Genomic DNA, 24,099 nt, shown 5'->3' with positions numbered 1-24,099 from the left:
GGCATTCTTACTATGAGCGGGGTCGCCTCTCCACAGATCTGACGTGTAACAGTCTGGTTTGGTCTTCATGAACATAGAAAGGTTTAATAGGAAACTGTGAAACATTCCAGACAAAGTAATAGCATCTCCATGAAGAAAAGCATTTGACAGACCCTCCACCAGAAAAGTTACACAATGCACCTTTAATGCACTGAATTTGAATGTAAAGTATCATAAATACATTTCATCAACAGCACATCTCCCAGAGCTTCACAACCTATAAACTAAAATGATCGGTTTAGTCTGTTTTCCCTACACGCTGACAGACAACAGTTGCTGATGGAAAATGTCCCAGCCAATCTCCGCTGACCTTTAATGTCCCGGAGCGATGCAGGGACACAGAGGAGGCACACAGGAGGACGTGGGACATGCCTAAGGGGACAGCGCCATCAATCAGCACCTAATATGAGGAGACACTCTGTCAATAAGAAATAAACAAGACATCCAGGCTAATACACACACTATAGTCCCATAACCAGCCTTGAATGTGCTCTGACAATTTTCCATCACTAAATCAAATCTTCGTCACGCTGTCAGTGTGGGGGAGATGTGAGGGGTAACTGTTACCTAAAAATGCTGATTTCTTTCCTCTGTTAAAACTAGTTCAGTTTACCTGTCATGTGGATCTACATTTCATATTTGCACATCATTTTCATAATTTTCAGGTTTAATGCAGGAGGGAAGGGATCTAGTGTCTCACATGTATTATTCACATGCTCAGTTAATAGTCACAGATCGCTGCTTGGATTCGATGGACAAAGGTAAAATTTAAATATATAGCTTTAAATTTAACTAACTTTAAAAGTTAAAAAGTCAAATATTTTTACTAACATTAAACAAACAGTGGTCCAGTCATTCCCAACCTGGCGGTCAGGACCCAAATTTGTGTCCCCAAACATTCTCAGGGGGTCCCCAGAGATTCTGAAATATCAAGTGCAAACTAAGTTTGCACGTTAACTGCTTCTATAAAATATTTTAAAATTAATTTTTAGAACGATGTTGGGGTGTCCAGCGGGAGGTCTCACTGGGAGAAAAATGTTGGGAACCGTCGCTTTAAAGAATAAATAAAGCATATAGTATTTCTAGTAAAATCCAACAGTGTCAATGTTTCAGTGGAAACAGGAACATTTAGGGACCTTTGTGAGTCTGGATTAGACCTAGTTAAACTAAATATTGCTCAACTATGAAGGTGCACTGTGTAACCTTTCTGTTTTCTTTACTGGTACCAATTCAGAACAAAAAAAGTTGGTCAGCAGAGTAACTCCATACAAACTGAAATCCCTGTATCCACATGGGTTATATTCAAGTCCAATGCCAATGCCACAAATGTAATAATTGATATTAAAGCCCAAAACAACAACAACAACAAAAACATATCCAAAACTGCACATCTATTAATCATGTGACTTAGCCGAGCGTTCAAAAAAGCTGTCACTCCTTTAACATTTACTCCAAAAGGAAGTTATTGCCTCCAGCTCTGGGTCTGTGGTATCAGAAACTGTCCAGTACACCCCAGTCCACACTGCTGACGCTGGGATTACCTGTCTTGCATGAATACCCTCTGATATTGCAAATATTGTGCAAGAAGTAACACAATTTCCTCCCTCAGCTTTTCCGTGTGGGAAAAAAAATATCATTTGGTCATTATAGCGTGCACTCACAGGTCCCGGACAGGTGTTGAGATTGGCTGTGGTCTGAGTACAGCAGGTGGAACCAAGATGGCTGCCCGCCCCAGCCCCCAAACTGTGAACCATTTCCTCTTGCTTTTATCCCAAACTGTGCCCGCTCAAGTCAAGGTTTTCTGGTTTACTCAAGCGTGAGATGAGGGTAAAGGCAAGTAATGATGTCCAGGCAGGGAGCACTTATATTTGGACAAAAAAATTAAAATTACATGGAGACACAGGTGACGTTTTGGGGTAATAGGTTTTCAGCCAAAATATCTATAGAACAATTGACTTTTTATTCCCAAGTCCGGCTTCCTTTTGCATTGAGGATTACATGTTTCAAAGGACATGTAATACCTATTCAAGGAGTCCACATTGAATTGAACCAGGATGTCAAGTGTGAAATGTGGAGGAAACCAGCAGGGTTACAGCCAAATTCTGAACCAAACTTTGAGCTTTGCAACCTAAAAGAGAGGAAAGGCTTTATACTTTAAATTGTTTTCCCTGCTTAATAAACATGCAGTTTACAGTTTACAATATTTTCTGTTATAATGTTGTTTCCTCATCAAAACACATCTGGAGATGTGGTTTGTTTCATTCACATGCATTTAACCAACTACACCCTGCATATTTAGGCTGAGTTCTTCTTCAAATAGAAAACACTCTGTTCCACCTTGTGATGTCATGAGGAAGTATAGGAAGTTCTCCACTGTGTTTTAAAACTTCATACACCTTAACTAGAATCGTTTGAATCAGTTCAGCCCTGGAGCCTAAACTGGGGAAGCAGCAGGATCAGCACCCGAAGATGGAGGCTTGAGCAGGCTTGAGTGAAGACGCTGCACACCAAACTTTGAAAAACTTTTCAAAAGGAACTTAACTTGGCTTCATCTTCAATTAAACTTGCTTTATAATGAGTTGCTGCGGAAAAAGAGAGACTATCACCACAAGTGCACCTCCCGAACAGAGCCTTAATCGTGTGCTGTTTGCAGCTGGAATCTGTTAACAATATTCCATGGAAAAATGTCTGGACATTACCTAATCACCAACAAGCAAAGGGAAATCTGCTACAAATTTCTACAATGCTGTTATCTGGTAAAGTGTAATCTTAGAAGGGCAAAACTGTACATTTTGCAAACAGAAAAATGAAACCACCTCTCACTTATTTTGGACCTGCCCAGACTCTGTGTGCTTTTGAAAAGAATTCATAAAACATATGGGCGGGAGGGCTAATGTCCCCACCAAAGCTGAGACCAAACCTACACCCTTGAGGTTATATTACAGGCCAAGATAATCAGAATGGAGCTAGAATCACCACCATAGCACCAGTGTCTGTCTGGGTATGAGGCAGGTTTAGAAATGTCACTTTGCAGTAACAACAAACGTAAAATCAAGATGGCAGGGAATACATTTAGGAAAAAAACAGAGTGAATCAGACACTCAGGATTACTCAGAGTATCATGAACGAGGAGCTGTAGATGGCAGGGTGAAAAATGTGGAGCTTCATAGGAAAGAAGTCCACTGTCCTGCTGCATCACTGTCTCTACATGAAGGAGACAAGAATTACAGTTTAAAGGTGCACTGTGTAACTTTTCTGCTAGTCTCCACGGGGATGTTATTGTGTTTTCCACAGTATGGCACTCATCTTTCCATCTTGCCTTTATTCGCATAAAGGTGAGTTTATTGCTGAGAAATACTAAAGTGCATTTTTACTGGGATTGGACTAGTCTCTCCACAGATCTGCTGCTTTGCTTTACTTGTCTCCAGAGATAGAAAGTTTAATGGCATACTGTGAATGATTCCTGGGCTTGGCAAGGCTGTTACATTTGCATGGAAACAAGCCGGTAGCGGGCTCCCCACAAGAAAAGTTACATGGTGCACATTTAAAATTATTTTCTAGAAAAGAACTACTCAATTTATTTGTAAAAACAATTCAATTAATACATTTTGGAGAGTTCAAACTAGGTAAAATGTGTGGTATCTGTGCCAACAACAGGCATTAATATTAGTCTCTAACTTTAAATCCAATGACCTACATCTCTCAACCTGCATTATTAGCTTCTCATTATACTCCTAAGTGGCCCTATCTAACCCTGGCTGTCAGCAAAGAAGGGCTCAGAGCTGTGTCTAAGCTCACTGTCATTAAACCACAATCACAAACCCTTTGAGCCAGTGCACCCACATGACTCCATTTTGCAGAAAACGGCACTGGATATACTGTACAACTCTGAAGAAATATATGGAGCTACGGCTGAGCATCCTATCTTGATTTTTAAAGTGTGTTCGGCAACTGATAACATTTGGAAAGAGAGCCCTGTAAACCACTTGGACCCTGAAAAGGAATTTGTTTGAGCAAAGATCATCACCATGCTTACTTTTTAAACAGCATGTATTACACAAAACTGGCTTGTGAGCTTTAAGCCATGTTTTAATGTTGTTACCACCTCAAAAACATACTGGGAGTTGTTTAATTTCATTCACACATGTTTGAGTGATCTGTAATTTTTAGCCTGTCTGCAGCTCCAAAGCTCAAAATGTTCCGAAAAATTGTAATTTTCAAGTTAACAGCTACCGTTTACTTTTAGTTCAGTAGAAATTGGTAATACTAGGCCTGAAATCATCCAAATGATTCTAGTGAAGGTGCATAGAATTTAAAAACACAGCAAAGTATTTCCTGTATTACCATGACATCACAAGGTGGAACAGAGTGTTTTCAATTTGAGAGAAGAACTCAGCTTAAACATGCTTGGTTTGCATGTTAAACATTTGTGAATGAAATAAAACACAACTCCGAGTATGTTTGTGAAGAGGAAACAACATTATAACGTAAATCAGAACACTGTGTTAAATGTAAGAATCCAGCAATCTTATTCAGAAGTTTTAAATACTAGCTCTACTTTACCTACTACTTGTATTATATCTCATTATATCTTGGTAGATCGGTAAATTATATCCTTGAGTAAGACCCCACGTTTAGTTTTACAGTGTAAAGTAAAGAGTTGTGAAAAGCCTAATCCAAGCATGAGTGAGCCCTGATTACAGTCAGAGCAGCAGTGGATTGTGGGAGTTCTGTCAGGTGTCTCCTCTGACGCTCCTGAAGCCCAGTGGGACGCCGCTACGTGGGGACAGATGGTGTGCCTAACTCTGTGCAAACCTAAGACACAGAATTCAATTAGGTGATATCTTAATATTTGTTTTCTTTATTTGGAAACTGGTAGAAAATTCAATATAAGACAGAAATAAACGAAATGCATCTCTGTATTGATTATTAGTCGAAAAGGAGGGAAGAGTTTGTCACATCACAGTCTTATCTTTCCTATGTGTCATTATTATTGACGCAAGCAAGTCGCAGCACAACATTACAGGGCAATGACTCACACAGCACGTTAATGTGATGGAATGTCAAAACAACTCAATACTGAACCTATGAGTGCGAGCACAACCCTCTCGCCAGAGTTTGATCACAGAAATGACTTTTCCAACAGTGCTTAAAAGTGCACTATGTAATTTAAGAGGGCCGGCTTCCTGCTTGTTGCCATAGTTATTTCTTTACACAGTATGACATTAAACTTGCCTTGCATGTACTGTAATTTCTGGACTATTTCTGGCACATTGTTCATTCATATATACAGTCTATAGTTTGGCAACACAGCGGATACGCGCAGCCTGAGTGCAGAAAAAGCCGCTGTCTGTGCAGTGAACACATGGATCTAGGGTTAACATGAAGGTGAATGCGTAATTGACGAGAAGAAACGTCTCAAACTTCAGTAGCTGGACATCCACTCATATATGATCGACACATTTAGTCTAGTCCCCGGGAGAGCCTGAAATCTGCTGAAATCCTATGAGACACAGACATGGCACCGGACAGGACAGCAGCTCTTGCAACAGACATGCGTCGTAGAGCGCGGGGAGAGACGGGGGTGATGCACCGAGGAAGATGCTCGTTTGATCGTGTTTGAACAGTTACACAGTTACAGCACATACCCTCCTCATGGAAAATATACAAAGAAATGCAGATGATGCAGCTTTTAAGTTGAAGGCAATTGATGTGGCTGTCGGAGAAGGAAACAGAGTTGCATCAGTGAGTCGATGGTGAGACGTTGGCGACGACAGCGTGAGGAAATGAGTCAACGCAAAAAGACGACAAAAGTTCTCAGAGGCGATAACCCAAACTTGAAAACGTTCTTGAAGACATGGACACCTGCAGCTTATATTCAGGTGTGGCCTATATATGCACAATTTTATTTTTTTAATTTTTTTTTTTATTTTGTTGATGCTGCTTATATTCAGGTGCGCTCTATAGTCTGGAAATTACAGTAATTATAGTAGTTTTATAGCTCAAAAACACCTTGAAAACCATGAAATCTTACTATGTACAGGCTTGATTCTCCATTAGAGCTGACCAGTAACTTGTCTTCATTGTGATATCCAAGCTTATTTCCATACTGTATAACATTCAAGGTAAAGCAAGAACATTTCCATAAAGACAGGTAGCAGATCCTCTACTAGAAAAGTTACACAGTGCACCATTAAGGTATAGGGATTCTTCTCACAATGGCTATTTAGTCACATAGAGCAAACAAAGAAAGATATTCACTATTCATGCGTATTCATTCACTAACCAAAATCGATATCTATCTATTCACTAGTATCTACCAATGCATAAACAGGAAAAAAACTGTATACATACATAATTAAATTTAAAAAAAAAGTCTGTAGAAAACCCACAGTAGCATGTAAGGAGACAGGATAAAAGTTAATGCCTTCCAAAACAGCATCTTCCCCTGTGATATTTGTCTGTGTTTGTTGTGATGATTCTCCCCATGCAGAGCGTTTGGCAGGTGAAGCATAGGGGGACATTTGTGATCCCGGTTTGTCAGTGGTCTTACTGTTGGCTGCAGATGGACGAGACTCTCCTACTGTGAGTTTGAGGTGTATCTTTGAACAGACCAGCTGCACCGGCCCCTCACCGCTATGGTACCTCAGGGCGTATTCTAAAAACTAACTACATTTATTATATTTACACACAATATAAATGTTTTGTTGTCTGGCAAGATTTTTCATTGTTTTAGTATCAAATTATAAGGCGGATGTGCAGTGATTGCTTCTCCAAATTAACTGAATATACGATATCAAAGGAATATAGGATCCCATTCCTTAGGCAGTATTTTATTTTGAAAACACAATTTTTCTGATCCATGTTATAATGTGTTTCCTCATCAAAAACATACCTGGAGGTTTGTTTTGTTTCATTCACACATGTTTAACACACAAACCCTGCATATTTAGACTCAAACAGGAAACACTCATGTCATGTCATGTAGCGGAGTTGAGGACTTGCAAGTCGTGACAAGTCGAGTCAGACTTGAGTCATTATTTTTAGGACTTGAAATTTGACTTGATAAAATAGACAAAGACCTGGGACTCGACTTGGACTTGAAGGTCAATGACTTGGGACATGACTCGGACTTGAGGCCTGTGACTTGAGAAGACCTGATGCTTAGACTAGTTGACAAATTAACTGTTATTAAGCACTCTAAATCTAAACTCTTTCTGTGCAGACCGTAATAATTTTCACTCTTTTTACTCTTGTCAAGACATTTAAAAAGGAAAAATTAGCAGATCTTCAATTCTTAAATAAATACACATATATAAATATACCATGACTTTTTAAGGAATTTTAGTTTAAAAAGTATATAAATTGCAAAAATCTAAGCTATACAGTATTTGGTATATTGGTTTAAAGACTTGAAATGACTTGAAGCTCAAAGCAGATGACTTGGACTTGACTTGCACTTATGGGCCAGTGACTCGAGCCTTGACTTGGACTTGCCTGTCTTTGACTTGGGACTTGACTCGGACTTGAGGTGAAAGACTTGAGACTTACTTGAGACTTGCAAAACAATGACTTGGTCCCACCTCTGTCATGTAGTAATAGAGGAAGTGCTCCACTGTGTTTTTAAACTCCACACACCTTCACTAGAATCATTTGCATAATTTCATCCCTGGAATCGATTAAGTCTACAGAAAAAAAAGTTTACAGATAGCTGTGAATTGGAAAACTATCACTTCATGACATCACAAAGTAGAAAGAGGCATTTTGAGCTTTGGAGACAGAGGCAAACTAAAAAATAAAAGAAACAAAACACAACTTGGGGTATATTTTTGATGAGGTAACAGCATTATAACATGGCTTAATGCTCACAGGAGTCAACTTTGTGTAATATAGGACATATAATAATCAGTACACAAAATAATTCAAGCTGTTTTGTAAATGTCCTTTATGCTCAGGAAACCATAATCAGCCTGTTTTTCTGAAGTCCATTAATACACGTCTTTCCGAGCCGCTTTCTGTCAATATTTGGGGATTTGAATTTTTGTAAAAGGCTGATTTTCCTGAAAGAGAAAATCGTACACTGTGGTATTGGTTTTGGGTTTCAAACTCTTTGAATATGTGAAATGTTACCTCAGATGGTGTTTCCAAGCTAATCAGTAAATCGATGCAGCCGTGTTTGCTGAATGAGCAGGCTCCGAGCTTCTAAAATTTCAAGAAAGCTGTGTCATAAGCAACAGTACATAAAAGCCAGTGTATTATTTTACTATGTTTGACCAATTTTCTTTTAAAGGTGCATCGTGTAACATTTCTGATGAAGGGCCCGTCAAATGCTTTTCTCCATGGAGATGTTATGTCTTTGTCTGGAATATTTCACAGTATGGCATTAAACCTTTTAATCTTCATAGAGACCAAACCAGATCAAGTTACAGGTACAGTTCAGGTCTACAGAGAGGCAACCCCGATTACAGTCAGCCATTTTTTAGATATTTAATAACTATAAGACCACTTGTAATTGAATAAATGTAAGGAAGATCTATTTAATGTCAGAAAAGTTACACAACACACCTTTAATAATCCAAGAACTTCCACCTCTTAACCTGGTTTTATAATAGCTGTTAAAAATCTGCTGTGTCGAGAGTGATGTCTTGGATAGGGTACTTTAGATGAGACTGGTGGAGTGGCATAACCTTGGGAAAGATCAGATCTCAGTCCGAACGGGATCATGGTTTATCTCAAACCTGTGGTCCTAAATTGCAGTTTGGTCAGATAAGATGTTTGGATAAGCACTTGTGATGGCTTCACTAGACTGGAGGACTTGTACAGCAATAGGAGAGTAACATCCTGTTTTCAATTAACAAAGATGACTCACAAGTAAGCAGACGGTTTTCATGCTATGCCACCTTTCAGTGAAAAATGGTTAGAAATATATTAGCTAGACAAAATAAATGATAACACGCTTTAGATTACTTCATGAAATGTAGGAGCTAAACTAAGGCAACAGCCTTTTGGCACACACATTCATACATAGCCATGGTGGGTGAAGAGTCTTGCTCAAGGACACAAAGATACAATGTACAGGTTGGAGCCAGGATTGAACCAACACTTGAGTGGACTAGAGAATGATATGAAAAAAATGTCAAGCAAAAACTGTTGGCACTACTGTTAAAAAGGACATATATGAAAAAACACCCCTTGAAACAATTTTACTGTGATGGAAATGTATATTGCAGAAACAATTCTCTCAATCTGTCTTTGTGTAAAAAATTTGATTTCTACCTGAGAACCAAACCAGTCATTTACATGTGTAAAGACTCAGCAGACACAACTGTCCCCACCCTCAGAAGTCCTTTATTGTCTTAGGGCCTGTTTACACGAGAACGCTTGTGCGTAAAAACAAAAAAATATTTTATCAGAAGTGCCTTTCATTTAGACGGTGATGGCATTTTTGGGGCTTTAAAAACGCAAAAATCTGAAACCACCCTCCAGAGTGGAAAAGTTGAAGATGCTCTGCCATAGCGTTTCCGCCTAAAATGCCCAAGACGCAGAACTCTGGTGTACGCGTTTACGTCACATACATACAGTATACAGAAACAAACAAGTCAGATCATTTCCATGCGTCAGACCTTCAAGTTGCTCTGGCAGCTCTAATAAACTTACACGAGGCATCCTAACAAATATACAATATATGCAGAGATACTATTAGTGAACAGAGAAGGATTCTCATTTACCTCTGTCAAATTCTGGATGCACCAGTTAGTCGCAGGCGAGCCAGACAGCATGAATACCCAATCAAATTCCACACACTTTTGCATCACCGTATGCATGCAGATTTCCTCCCAAAAACGCTAGTCTAAATGCGGAATAAAAAGTGAAGAGGCGACGCAATGTTTGCGTCTTCTGTTCAGATAGTCATCATATAAACGTAGCCTTAGCTGTCCTCAAATGTATATTAATTTGATTAGCATAAGTCTGTGAAACAAGTCACTCTGTTTTGACATGTATGTAACATGTGTTCTTGTATAAATACTCAAAGTTCAAATGATCTGGGGGAGAGACTCAGAAGAGGGATGCTCAGAGGGGTCTAACGTGTAAGGGACAGCCTGCAGGAGGAGAGCCTGTGGGTCTCTGGTCAGGGCAGGCCTAGGCCCAGTCCATATCTGCTGTAACAAGAATAAACCTTTGTCTGTATTCCAAAAACTCATTGGGCTTCGCAAATGAATTAAGAATTTATCATTAAGAGATACATAATTTTTTCCACAAAATTACAACAGTGTTCTCTCATCATTAGTTTACTCAAAGTTGTATTTCAACTGATTCATGCATATTGAGTAATCCTGTAGAGTCCTGCATTTGAGAAAATTTATGTTTTCACATACCCTCTATCTCCACCCACAGCTCTATTCTTACTAAATCAGGCTACGGTCCTGACTCTATAATAGTTCAATATAGGCATAGCTCCTTCCAGGCTTATTTAAAACGCACCCACGTTCACTTAAATACTGCCTTAATGTTGAGTCTTTTTTTTTTTCCAGGGGCTTCTATTTTTAGCCTAAACACAAGTCCAAGCATCACTTCACACCCCCACAGTGTTTAGGAGCTCCAGGTGCAATGCTTACTGGACACACTGGTCGGAGTCTCCCACAGATCAGAGCCGCTTCAGCAGTTTTCCCCCTGGCCCATTCCCAGAGCCCCTGTTCCATCTGGACGTCCAGCCGGCTTCACTCACTGCTCAGTCCCTCTCCCTCTCCACACCTGTGCTGTTATCTGCTCACAGCCACACAGATGCACCATGTTTGGGGGAACAACAACAGACTTTGAAAATAACAGCCAGCAGAATAGCCAAAGTTTACAATGTGCTAAAAATGTGTTTCTAAAGCCCACCACACACTACAGGATAATTTGCCCGATTTAAACCCCAATTTGTTTTTTCCTGACATTGGGGAGGTGGGACCTGACTCTGGATCCTCGTATTTCACATGTGGTGTCCAAGTGACTACACATGACTGACATTGCATTGGCAAATAAAACATATAAACTTAGGAAATGGTGAAAATAAATTATGACTCACATCTCTCATAAAGTTGTAAAGTTAAACTGCAGCATTCTCATCCTTATTATCCATTAGAATTTGACCTCTGAAAATAATGGCACCCAGTCCACAAAACAGAGCTATTGATCCAGTTTGAAGCATTCTTAAAAGTAAAAAAGTAGATTCTCACGTGCATCTGTTTACATAAACCCACGCAGTGCAGATCAGGGTGAAACTGCTGCTACAGTAAACATGACTCTACTTCCTTTGTAGTTTATTTCCATTCTTCTGTGCATTGAAAGCATTAATCTGAACTATTGCACCATGTTTCATAAATAATAATAACACAGTTTTGAATTTCAGAAATGAAATGCTTTACTATTTGGAAACAGAAAACAGCAGATGCAAAGTGTGCCACCTTCTTAGCTCACAACTTTTAGCTTGTGGTACGCTGTCTTTTGCACACAGGGATTTAAAATCTCATATGATTCTCCTTGAGTCTGTGCTCTCCGTTTTTTGTAGCACATTTAAAATTTGAAAAATCCTGTAGTATGTCATAGGCTTAATGTTAAATAATGTAACTGATGTAGGGTGACCAGATTTTCCAAATCAAAAGCTGGGATACCCTCTGTTTGTGATGGTTAATAATAAAATTGTGAAACAAGTACGTAATTAGGGAAAATTGTTCTGCACTCGGCCCATTCATGACTACCATGTGTCAGTATAGTCACATTTTCTTCGTGTTTTGGTCATTTTTAAGCAGTTTTTCTGTACTTTACCTAAACAAATTACAATTTATGTCTCTCTTTTTTGTTTGCAGGGATCAGATTGGTCAAAAATATGGACACCTAGGGCATTTCTTGTATAAAACTGGGACAAATCACTAGTTTTGGATAAATCTGCTGGGACAGGGGACACAGGGCTCAAAATTGGGACTGTTCCGGGTAAATAGGGACTTCTGGTCACCCTAAAATGATGGCTAACAATGTTCTGAACTGCAATAAGCTAACCAAAAAACTCAACTCAAACTGATGACCTAATATACAGAAATTGGGGTTGACAAAAAATATGTGATGTTCAATATATATTCAATAACTAAGTTTAGTGTTATGTATATTTTAATATATTTTCTGATACAATAGGTTCAGGTAAATAAAAATGTATATGTTTTATTTTACTGGTAAAACTGCATGAAACAAGACGCAAAACCAAAACAAGGATAAATTAGGACTAAAATCGTAACACATTCACAAAAAATGTAAACATCTGTTATATATATTTATAATTTGTTTTCTTGCTTTGTTGATTACTGTGTTGTGTTGCCAGTAATGCAATATAGTATATTTTTGTGACAGACTGTGAAGCCTTACTGTGAGCTGTATGCTCTTACCTGCATTGACTAGATGTGAGAATAACATAAATTTGTCACTGTATCTTTCAAAAGTAGTGCCTTTCTTTAGCCCCATAGTTGCTGGTATAGATACAACCAAACACAACCCCTGACTACACTTTCACAAAATGCAAGAAAAATGAGTTTACCTCCTATAAAACCAGGCAAATAGACTTTTCAATTGGACTTTTCTTGTTTTCCTATTATAGATCTTTTAGTATTGTGCAGTGGTTGACAAATCTGCTTTCTGCGGCGAGGCGGAAACCCTGCTGAATAATTAAGGAGTCGTGAGGTCATGTGCGACGCCCCTGCTTGGTAATTGGGCCTAATTGATGAAAACAGCCGCCTCAGCAATCCTTCATCTGTGAGAGCGTAATCTGATGTAGTATGCAGCAGCGAAGGGGAGACGTCTGGTAAATTACATTGACTATAGTATGTAGAGCACACATACAAGTACACAAATACATACAGAGTGGCCCGTGACATTTAAATATCAGTTTAAGGTTAATGCATTGGCCTGCTTGCTTTTAATGTCTGTCTGTTGTGCTCTTATCGCATGTCCAGTAATATCAGCGAAGCTAAGAGGCGAAGAATCAGACAAAATAACATGTTAAATCTAGGGGACCTGATTTTCAAGAAGTAGGTATTTAACGGTAGCCTGATTCATCAGCCGGTTTCACTTCGTGGAAACTGTCTGACCTCACAGCATTAAGGTTTGCTCGATGGTAGACGGGTACTTTTTTATTTAACTAATCACTGCTATTTGTTTGTGACGTATGTAATGTCAAGCCAACGAGGCTAACTGGTATATTAAGCTTTTCCCAAATCCCGTAGGAAGATGGGCAGTAACGTCTTTCCCCTTGATAAAATTCACCAAACATTCTCTTTGTTCCGGTTTTAAATCCTCAGTCAAGGGAATCATTGCCAACACAGAATGTATGGCTTCATCTACATCCATCTCAACCGCTTTGTTTACTGTTGGCTGTACCACAAAAAGGGACACAGTCATGGCTTCACAGCTCTTCGCTGATTGGCCAGTGCATGGTCTACAGCTTTCGGGGTTCTTGCAAACCGTTTAGTGTATTCTGATTGCTGACCTAGTCGTTTGAGAGAAATTAAATTCAGCGGAGGCACTAGGTGGCACCAGCCTGGCAAATTTAAAGGTGCATTATATAATTTTTCGGGAGGGGTCAGATTTTGAAGAGTAACTGCATGCAGTTGAAATGTTGAACTATATCTAAAATATAACTCTTGGCTAGGCATGTGACAATAACACATTTTGAAGCACGATATATTGCTGCAGAGATATACTGCAATAAACAATAGCATTGAAACTACTTTATGCCACTGATACAATAACAAAAATGCAGGATAATCCCAGATAACCAGTTTTAAATAGATATATATAGATTCAAAAGGCATGAACTGCAACAAAAAAAATGCTATAGAAGTAGCATTCAACCTATACAGCTCAAATCTATTATATTACAACAAAAATACCCCAAATCTCCCCACTTCTACAAAGAAAATGTACAGACGATAAATATTGAGCCCCAAAATATATTGTTTGACCTTTTAAGCACTGAATGATAAGTCGATATAGTATTTATCATGACAATCCTACTCCTGGCTATCTTTTCTATTCTATATAATTAACAATACAACTTTGAAGAAGAATGACTTTTGGCACCACAAAGTTGGTAGACCTCTACTCACTATTTAACAAAGCGACACAGAGCGCAAGCTTAATCTTACTCGTACAACTGCAAAATCAATGTCAGTTTTATGTCTCTATCAATTTCAATAGAAAGTGCGGCTGCCCTGTGCTGCTCAGATAAGAGATAGTGTGAGATATAAACACCTTAGTTACAGACAAGCATCACCATTGTGTCTCTAATCAATAGTGTTAATTCAACTTGGGCAGGAAGACATGTTTGGTGAGCTTCTTGTCTTCACATTGTGGACACCAATACTATAATAAAAATGTGTTTTCATCATAATATTTGATTTTGAGTATGAGCCAGCCAAAAGTTCTTTGCTGTGCATATCCCGAGATTGGATATATATTTATATGTATAGTATGGGTGAAAATGCCCTGTTTTTTAATCATATGGATGTTTGTTTGTTGCTATTGCAGAATTCTAGTTTGCTCTCTGTAAAGTAATAGTTCATAAAAGTTTAAAACTATGGATCATCTGGCTGTAGTCTTGTAGTAAATATGATCATATAAAAGTTTTAAGGAAGTAAAAGACTTTTTCACTGTTCGGAAGAGTACAACAAAGATGCTCTCTGCTCCCTTATGCTGGTCCAAGAATTTGAAAAAGTTTGTGGATTTATTTTTATTTTTCGACAAGTATAAAAGTAATACTCCATACAATCTCCAACAAAATCCAACCATTTATTTTTTATTCTTTAGAGACACTACAGACTAGCCATGTATTCCTTTGTCATCTCCAATTATTTCAACAGAAAAACTGTACAGACATTATATTATACAATGGAGGGGCATTGGCTCAGTGGTTTAAGTGTGGGCACCAACCCAGAGGTCAGCAGATATATCCCAACTCCAGACCATGTGCATACTGTTGCTGTGTCCTTGGGCAACATCCATATGGACTGTACTGATTTTTTGGTGAAAGTAGAAACCAGTTGTGCAGATTGGCTGTCTTGCTTCCATCAGTTGACCACAGGGCAGCTGTGACTACAGAAGTAGCTTAGCACCACCATGTATGAGTGAATGACTAATACCTGCAGTGAAAAGCTTTGAGAGGATTGTTAAGCTTATAAAGGGCAATACAAGCATAAGGCATTGTTATTTAAATAGATTATTTTGTACCATACTCAAACTAAAGTGAGCACTTATCGTGGTCAAATGGTCCCACTTATAAAAAAAATACATGTTGACCTCTTTCACTCATGCTGCCCCCTGCTGGCAGTGGCAGACCTGTGCCTCCATGTGTTGAGGTGAATCATATATGAGTGCTTCTCCTGTGGGCTCAGCATGTGGCGTCTTGTGGCCTAGCGCCCAGGGCTTTGACAAATAGGAGCCTGCTCCTCTGGTGGGGCTTATTAGCAACATTTGTAGAGACTTGAGGCCAGCCAACAGTGTGTGTGGGAGGATGTATCGCCTAACATTTGAATGGGAACGAGGGAGCTCACCTTTGCAACACAGCCAGAGTCAGCAGATTTTTGGGGATGCTAATGTGCACTAATGCCTGCCACAAATCGCACTTGGACTTGACTATATGGATCCAGCCATGATGTTTAAGGTCAAAGGTAGTGTAAAGCTATGAGAATTAATGCGAAGGTCCAGACAGCCATAAAATCCGATTTCTGTTTTAAAGGGCTGTATTCTAGTACTCATTAATCATAGAAAAGGATTGTAAAATATTTTGGACAGGGAAAATTACCTCTTCATCTCATATCCAGAACTGCTCTGATGAACAAAAAATAAAAATAAATCTAGACAAGACATGTATCTTTCATTGAAAAAACACGGGTTCATTCCAGTCCAAGCTGTGAATAGGTAATATGTCTGCCCTACATCTTTGTCCATTGAAACGAGTGGAAATAGAATAACCAGCTGAGCAGAGGCAGAGCGACAGGGCTGGATAGAGGCACCATTAAGTTAATGAGCTATGAAATGGAATGTATTTCTTAGCCCGCAGCCCACAGCCCCTAAATATCAGCTAACACGCCTAATGAACTTTACTCTGTCATCAATTACCTGCACAATAATGGCCCCATGCGATTTACTGTGGGAGCGAGGTGAGCAATGAATTAAGCAAATGCATAGCAAATGATTTTTATCTATTAACATGTTTAAAATGGCATGTAGTAAAAGCAGCAGAAATTATAGCAAGAAGCAAGAAAGATAGGGGTTTCCATCAACAAATTTCATCATCCTGATCCTGTCTACATGTTGCCTGGGGTTGAGAATACACACTTCTCCAATACTTTACGAAGACTTAAGATGGACATGATTGACAGGTGGATAAGATTCAAAACAAATATGGCTGCTTATGAGGAAAAAAATATCGCAGGGGACTGAAAAACATGTGAATTTTTGCGGAATCAATGAGTGAGGCACCAAACCTGAGGTGAGTGAAATCTGATTTTGTTTGGAAATCACAGGTGACCAATGAGCATCACTGATAAAAAAAAATCATTCTGGATTTTGTAATTGTCGATAGGGGTGTTAAGAAATATTGAAATATCGATATATCGTATTGTTTAATTTGATGATATTGTATCTGTATCGTGGGCTGCTGTATCGATATATCATCAAGAGTATTTTTTTGGTATGTTTTACTAAATTATTTTGTGAAAGAGCTACACTTGTGTTGCTCATTTGGAGAAAGTTCACTTGTTTATGCAATACACTTGACATTTTCACTGTTTTGAGTAAAATGGGTGTTTTTCATTCACTTAGGGGTTTAATATAGTATCACAGCCATGATTTAAACAGTTTTTTTTTTTTTTTTAACCATATCGAATCATATTGAATCGAAAGTGTACTATATCGAAAACAGTATCATATCATAGTCTATGTATCGGGGTATATATCATATCGGCAACTTCTGAATGATACTCAGCCCTAATTGGCAATGTCTGGAAAAAAATTACAAAAAAACCAAAATGGAGCTCATTTAAAAATTTTGAAAAAAAAAGTTTAGTTTTGCTGGACTTGCACCGCCATATTTGTACTGTACCTGCGCTTCAGTCTGACGCTAACTCAGAGTGAAGAGTGAAGGAGCCAAAGTCCACCGCAGCCTCCAGTCATCTCACATCGAATCACATACAATCCACCCAGCACTGCTCCACTTGACTTTTTATCCAAACTAAAACTGTGGCATAAGGTCCAAACTTCTAGATTTAAAGTTACACTACCCCAAATCTTTCTCTGTTGAATTTTAAACAATGTTGTTCCCTCATGAAAAAATGACCTTGTGTGTTTGATAAAAACTGCATATTCAAGATCTCCTTCTCAGAAATTTAAAATGCATACTCCAACACCTAATTTCAGTGCGCATATTTATTTCACAAGGCTAGCAGCAACTTATTTTTTTTGCTTTATTACTTTTGTCCAACTCATTTGCTTTGGTGCTATAGTTGTATTGTGCACACAGAAAATGGATGAACTCCTCTTAGCTTGTTGCATATATAAACATACTACTGTATTTTTCATAGCATGAAATAGCAATGCTCAAATGTCAAAATATTGTAATAAGACAGAATAAAGTAAGATTGATGTAACTAAACTAAATAAAAAGAAGAATGGTCTTTTCGTAAGATCATTTTCCATTCACAGTTTACAGACATATGCTGATCCCAGAGCAGTCGACTCTTGGGCCAAATGCGATTGCTGGAAGCCTGGCAGTGGGAACTATTGTTTGGACAATGAGCTGAGAAATAATCCCTTCATCTGGATCCTCTGGCTTTTCTCTGCCTCACCGCCACACACAAAATATAACCTCTACCAGAGACCACTGCAGAAATGTTGAACGTTATGTACTGTAAAGAGTAACAGTATAACAAAAAAATAAAAAGAATATAATAATCTGCTTGTCTCAATAAAATTCTACATTATGGTATTAAATTTATCTCTCATACTAATAACGATTACATGTGTTTTTATTGCTGAATCATACCTTGAAGAACATGAGTCTTGCGGCTCATACACCTACATATGGCAGCACAAGCCGCCTCTGCCATACCTCAGGGGTCTCTAACCTTTTTCCTCCTGTGAGCTACTTTCTGTAAAACAAAAATGCCAGAGAGTTACTAATTTTACTGGTCGACAGAAATTTTGTAAATATAAGAGCCATGGTAAACCATAGATGAGGTACAGTTAGATGTCTATAAAACATAACCCATTATCCAGTTATCAGTGCACAAAATTAGGCATCAAAATTATACATTTACAAAGGAAATAAACATTTAATCAATCAAATTTGAGTTACTGAGTGCAATATATAATTCTGAAATGCCTTGGCGAGTTACTTGGAAAGGGGTGGAGAGCTACTGGTAGCTCCTGAGCTACAGGTTGGAGACCCCTGCTATACCCTCCTCTGTCCGGGCTCAACACTCAGGTGATCCTGTCCCAAAAGTGAGCACTGTAGAACTGCGGCTGCCCAGAGACACCAGGTGCACTCTGGCTCAGCTGCGCTCAGGATACCGTTGGCTCTTGAACTCATACCTCAGTCGGAATGACACTAACATCACTGACATGTGTCCGCGGTGTGGCCAAACACCTCATACAACATACAGCACCTCCTCACCTGCCCTGCAAAGCGAGCACCACCAGGTCTCCATGTGGGATCTCTATGGACAGAGCCCATAGGAGCTGCAGAAGTCTTGGGACTAACTTAGAAGAAGATAATGAAAGACGGCTCGGGTTACAACAATAACAACGATACCTTGAAGTACATTCTTACTGTGAGCAAGCTTGCCTCTCCACAGATCTGAAACACGGCCTACTGATGTCAACTCATGGCCTCCATGGCGTACTGTGGGACATTTGGGTTAAAAGCAACATCCCCATGTAGACAAGGGTCACAACTACTACACTTTAAAGTATATGCTGTGTTCCGTACTACACTATGTACTGTACAAGGCTCTGCACGAAGAGAGAGAGCCTCATTGTGTAACATACAATGGCAGTTAGAAAAGAATGGAGGTTTTTATTGTTGGCAGTAGAACGGCTGTTTAATGGGATGAGCCCACAAGACAAGAGAGGAGATTTAACAAGTGACTGATCTATTGAATTGTCATTTTCATTTATGTGTATTGTGTGGCAGCCCTAAAGCATTCTGGATAGACAGGAAGTGACAAATCAAAACCTGACTTTCGGGGGCAGGTTTAGATCAGGTGTTGCTGAGATACAATAAACAGGACCCTCATTCATCATATGTGACACACGAAGGGTGTAGAGGAATAGTGAAAAATACATACGAAAAAAAATACATATGGGATGTATCTTGTATCAGAAGTGTGTCATACCATTACTGTCTGTTTTTCATATATGATGGATTCAAGCAGGATTCTCTACAGATGACAAAATGCCACCCAAACAGAATATCCTGTGTGTAGTTCCTATTTCTGTTTGAAAAAAGAGAGAAAAAAACTACATTTTACAGAAAAAACAATAATAATGTAATTTGATCATTTAAGTGCATTAGGACAATGTACATTAATGAACATTGGTGGTGGCTTAGTGTGGTAGAGTTGCTCTTTAAAACTTTATGAATGAGACAGGTCTCCAAAAATCATAAAATATTATACCTACAACTAGAGGTGAGAGATACATCTCTGCCAAAAAGAGCTGATTAAAAATAAACCAAGCCTGAGGTGTAATCTTTCATAAGAGCATAAAGCAATGTTCCTGCACTTTTGTGTTTCACTTTATAGTTCATTCATTCTTGTGTGTGGGTTACATCAATTAATATACTCAGTATTCACCTAAGCCCAAAGATACTAGTTACAGACATAAGAGATTTAAATGAGATTATGTGTTAGGACTAAGGAACACATAAGCTGCTGAAATACATGATTCATTTCTCAAATCCATTATAATATAATGTGCCATATAATGTACAGTTGGTGCATTGTTTATTGGTAGGTTTATCTGGCTGGAGGTTAGAGATTTTGAGGGACAGGTTGCCAGATTTGAGAGAGGGGTTGCCAGATATTGGCTAGATGAGTTGCCAGACACAGGGCTTAGTGGAGCAGCAGCCTTCTGATAGAAATCTGTCTGTGAAATCCAAACTTGCTCGACCTTTTCCCTTGCTGTCATGGTCCACAGAATCAGGTGCAGTTAGGAGAAGGCTTGTATGAATAAGACCGTTTTAGACCGTTACATATATTTTACAGGAAAAAATAGGATAACATGATGTATGACCATTTATCCAGGCCACAGATGGATACAAAATCATGAACAACTCTAGACTGTACTTACACTCAAAGAAATGCATATAGGCACAAAAGTGGTAATTAGATGTTCAAACTGTTGTTTGGTGCACTTGTTTCCAGAAGCTTCATCCATTTGAACAGAAAGTATAGACTAGTTTACCAGGCTAGCTAATGGTGAGTCCAGATTTTGGATATACAGTACTTACATGGTCCAGGATTCAAACTAGGGATGCACAGATACCAACACTGGTCAGCGCCGATCCATGAAAAATTCAGGCTGGTGCCACCTGGTCCCTCCACTCTATTTCATTTCTCTACAGCGACTAGGTCAGGAATAGAAATACACTAGATGGTTTACAAGAACCCCGGAAGTGCAAGTTTGGGCACCAGCCAATCAGCGAAGAGCCATACATTCTGTGTTGGCAACGATTCATGAGATCGAGCATTTAAAGCCGGAACAAATTGAATGTTTGAATTTTATCAAGGGGAAAGACGTTATTGCCCTTCTTCCTACAGGATTTGGGAAAAGCTTAATATACCAGTTACCGATTCTGATATATCGATTCTGCTGATATTCTGGTTGGGGATATGAATTGATGTACTGTATTAAGACTATTTACTGGTCATACTTAGTCCAGAAGGTCTCATAATGTTTGAGCTTTTAATATACAAAGCTGTTCTGTAGTTAAATGAGAGGTATTTCTAGTTTTTAGGAAAATAAAGTATATTTTTAGTCCTTGTACTGTTATTTGTAGATATCGGGTATCAGCAGATAGTTAAAGCTATCGCATCAAAATCGGTATGGGAACTGAAAAAGTTGGATCTGTGCATCTCTAATTCAAACCAAGGACCTTCTAGTTGTAAGGGATCATCACTATGCCACTGTGCCACCATTACACTTTGTACTACCTTGTATTGAGCAAATGTTCGTGTACTTTGGTTTGTCTGTCTAGGTTTGCCTGCAGATGTAGTTTTTGGTGTCTGTATTCGTCATGAGCCTCTCTCTATGCGAGCAGCAGTCTGGCCCCGAGCTAAAGGTTAATGAGCGGAGAGTCACCACATTGTAACATGGTGCTTTCTCCGCAGCCCACAGCTAATTGGGACACTCTTTATAACACTATGGGTAATGATGGCAGACAGAGACCCCAACAAATGCCTATCACTGTGCTCTTTCACATATTAAGACTGGACATAACACAGTGCTCCTGAGGGGTGAGAGTGGGGTAGACTAATTATGCAAACAGGACTTAAGCAAGGGAGGGCCCCCCCCAAAGGTAAAAATGCATTATGAAATGATGAAGAGCAGTGTTTGGAATTAACTGGTCTAACTGTATACTTAAGAGGCCCATATTACACAATTTTCTGATTTAAATTAAATGTTCTTTCCTCATCACAAACACACATGGAGTTGTGTTCTTTTTCATTCATACATGTTCAACACACTGCTCATCAAGGCTGTGTTCTACACTCTCCTACCTTGTGATGTCATGTGGTAATACAGGAAGTGCTCCATTGTGTTTTTAAACTCTATAAACCTTCACTACAATCATTTGGATGATTTCAGTCCTGGAATTACCAACCTCTAGTGAATGAAAGGTAAAAAGTAGTTGTTAATGTGAGCTTTACAGAGGTAGACAGACTAATAATAGCCAGGCTAGCACCACCTAGTGCCTCCACTTAATTTAATTTCTGTACAGCGACTAGGTCAGGAATCGGAATACAGTAGACGGTTTGCAAGAACCCCGGAAGTGCAAGTTCACCAGCCAATCAGCGAAGAACTATACATTCTGTGTTGGCAACGATTCCTGAGATCGAGGATTTAAAGATGGAACAATGAGAATGTTTGGTGAATTTTATCAAGGGGAAAGACATTATTGCCCTTCTTCCTACAGGATTTGGGAAACGCTTAATATACCAGTTAGCCCCGTTAATGGCACATTACATATGTCACAACCAAATAGCAGTGATTTTACAAAGATCGCATCTTTTTTGAGGTCAAAATAAATTAGATGTGAGAACAAAACATCCAATTTCCACTAGCAGTTCCAGTATACTGATAGTGACTTTTATTTATACTTACAACTTTGCTGAGGCTTTCCCTTGGTAAAATCTTCCATGAAACCTGTAAAAGCCGGAGGGCACTTTTGTCCTGCCAAACTACTTGACTTGAGAAAAGAAAACAGCCTTGCCTGAGTTAGATATTTTTAGACATTCGGGAAAATCCGTCTAAAGGCTATGAGCTGTATTATTGATCATTCAGGACCAGGATGCCTCACAAAGATTACCTCAGACATAGCGCTGTCCGAGTAAAAGAGGAAACAGAAGACATCTTTGTACAACTTATAAAAATGTGTAAAAGAAAGTTTGTGGGTTAATCAATGACAGAGATGGAGGCGGTAGGCTAGAAATAGGTGTAAAAACATAAACTGCAAGAGTGATAAAGAGATGAGTGACAAATGACTGGCACAGACTTTGTATTAACGTCTCTGAGGGAGTATATATATAGGTGAGAAAAGGGAGAGGTGGCGTATACAGGGAGTTACGGTAAAGCTCCATGAAGAACATTAGACAAATGACACCGTGAGCGAGAAAGATTGATTATAGACAGATAGGCAGAGGACGGACTGAGGTGGAGTCATCAGTAACCCTAACTCGCTCTAATGGGTGGGTTTAGCTGGAAAGGCCTATTAAATATGCATACAATTCACCAAAGTCATGGAGAAACAGCGAGAGAGGCAAAAACATCTGAATGAGGATGTCTGACACAGTTTAAGACACGTGTTATTTAGGGCTGGGCCATATGGCAAATATACAGTTGAAAAAAATGGAGGCACTCAAAAAGTACAAAATAAAAAGAAGCTTTTATTACCGCACGCCAGATAAAGTTAAAATCACAACGTTTTTGTGCCTGCATCAGGGCAAACTCGAGATGGCTGTCACAGGGCAGATTTAAAGTCAGAGATGAAGGTCAGATGTTTTTTCTTGTCCCACTTCACACAGAATCCTGATTTATTTGTAATCAACTCCTCTTCAAACATGCTTTTTGTTTTTTCTGCTTTTAAAAACTACAAATGGTTTGACAACAATAAAAAAAAATTAATACTGGTCTGATGTGTTTAATACAACATCACAGATTGCTAAAATGACATTATTAGCGGAACCTTTGTTAATTATCCTTGGTAAATCAGAAGTATTTAATAATCTGACATCAGCCCAAAAGCAGTTAATTTCCTATTGACTTATTAATGCAAAGAAACTACTCTTAATGTCTCTTAATGAAAGGGGCCGTCAGAACCAAGCTCTAAAATATGGCTACCTTGCTAATAATTTACCTCTAGAAAGAATACGATATTTGTTAAAGGATAAACTAATGTCATTTAAGAAGGTGTGGCAACCTTTTACTGATTTTTTATAATCTGTATCTCTGTGAGAAATATCTCCATATTCACTTCAGATATAAGTATCTCCGCAGACTGTTGTTATGTTTGTTCTCTGTTTTGTGAGATTTATTTTTATTTTAACTTTTATATACCAAAAAGCATTGAGCGCTACTGATCCTGTACAATTTGAGTTGTAAATGTTTTTTGGCTCAATAAAAATGTTATGACTAAGAAAAAACAATTAAAATTACATTAATTGCACAGCCCTCAAAGAGGTCACATTTTTAAACAATCCATAGCGGATGAAGTAGGACTTAACCCAGAATTATTTAACAAACTAACAAATACAT

General features: G+C 38.7%; 1 protein-coding gene across 3 annotated transcripts in view; it reads right to left on the bottom strand.

The window, feature by feature from the left end:
- LOC110156338 (exostosin-1) overlaps positions 1-24,099 on the bottom strand; it is a 181,940-nt gene that overhangs the window by 98,780 nt on the left and 59,061 nt on the right. The window lies entirely within an intron of this gene.

The sequence above is a fragment of the Boleophthalmus pectinirostris genome, unplaced genomic scaffold (genome assembly GCF_026225935.1).
Source record: "Boleophthalmus pectinirostris isolate CB_2022bp ecotype Guang Dong unplaced genomic scaffold, ASM2622593v1 HiC_scaffold_13, whole genome shotgun sequence".
In the NCBI taxonomy this organism is placed as follows: Eukaryota; Metazoa; Chordata; class Actinopteri; order Gobiiformes; family Gobiidae; genus Boleophthalmus; species Boleophthalmus pectinirostris.
This window is presented reverse-complemented; position numbering and strand designations above follow the sequence as displayed.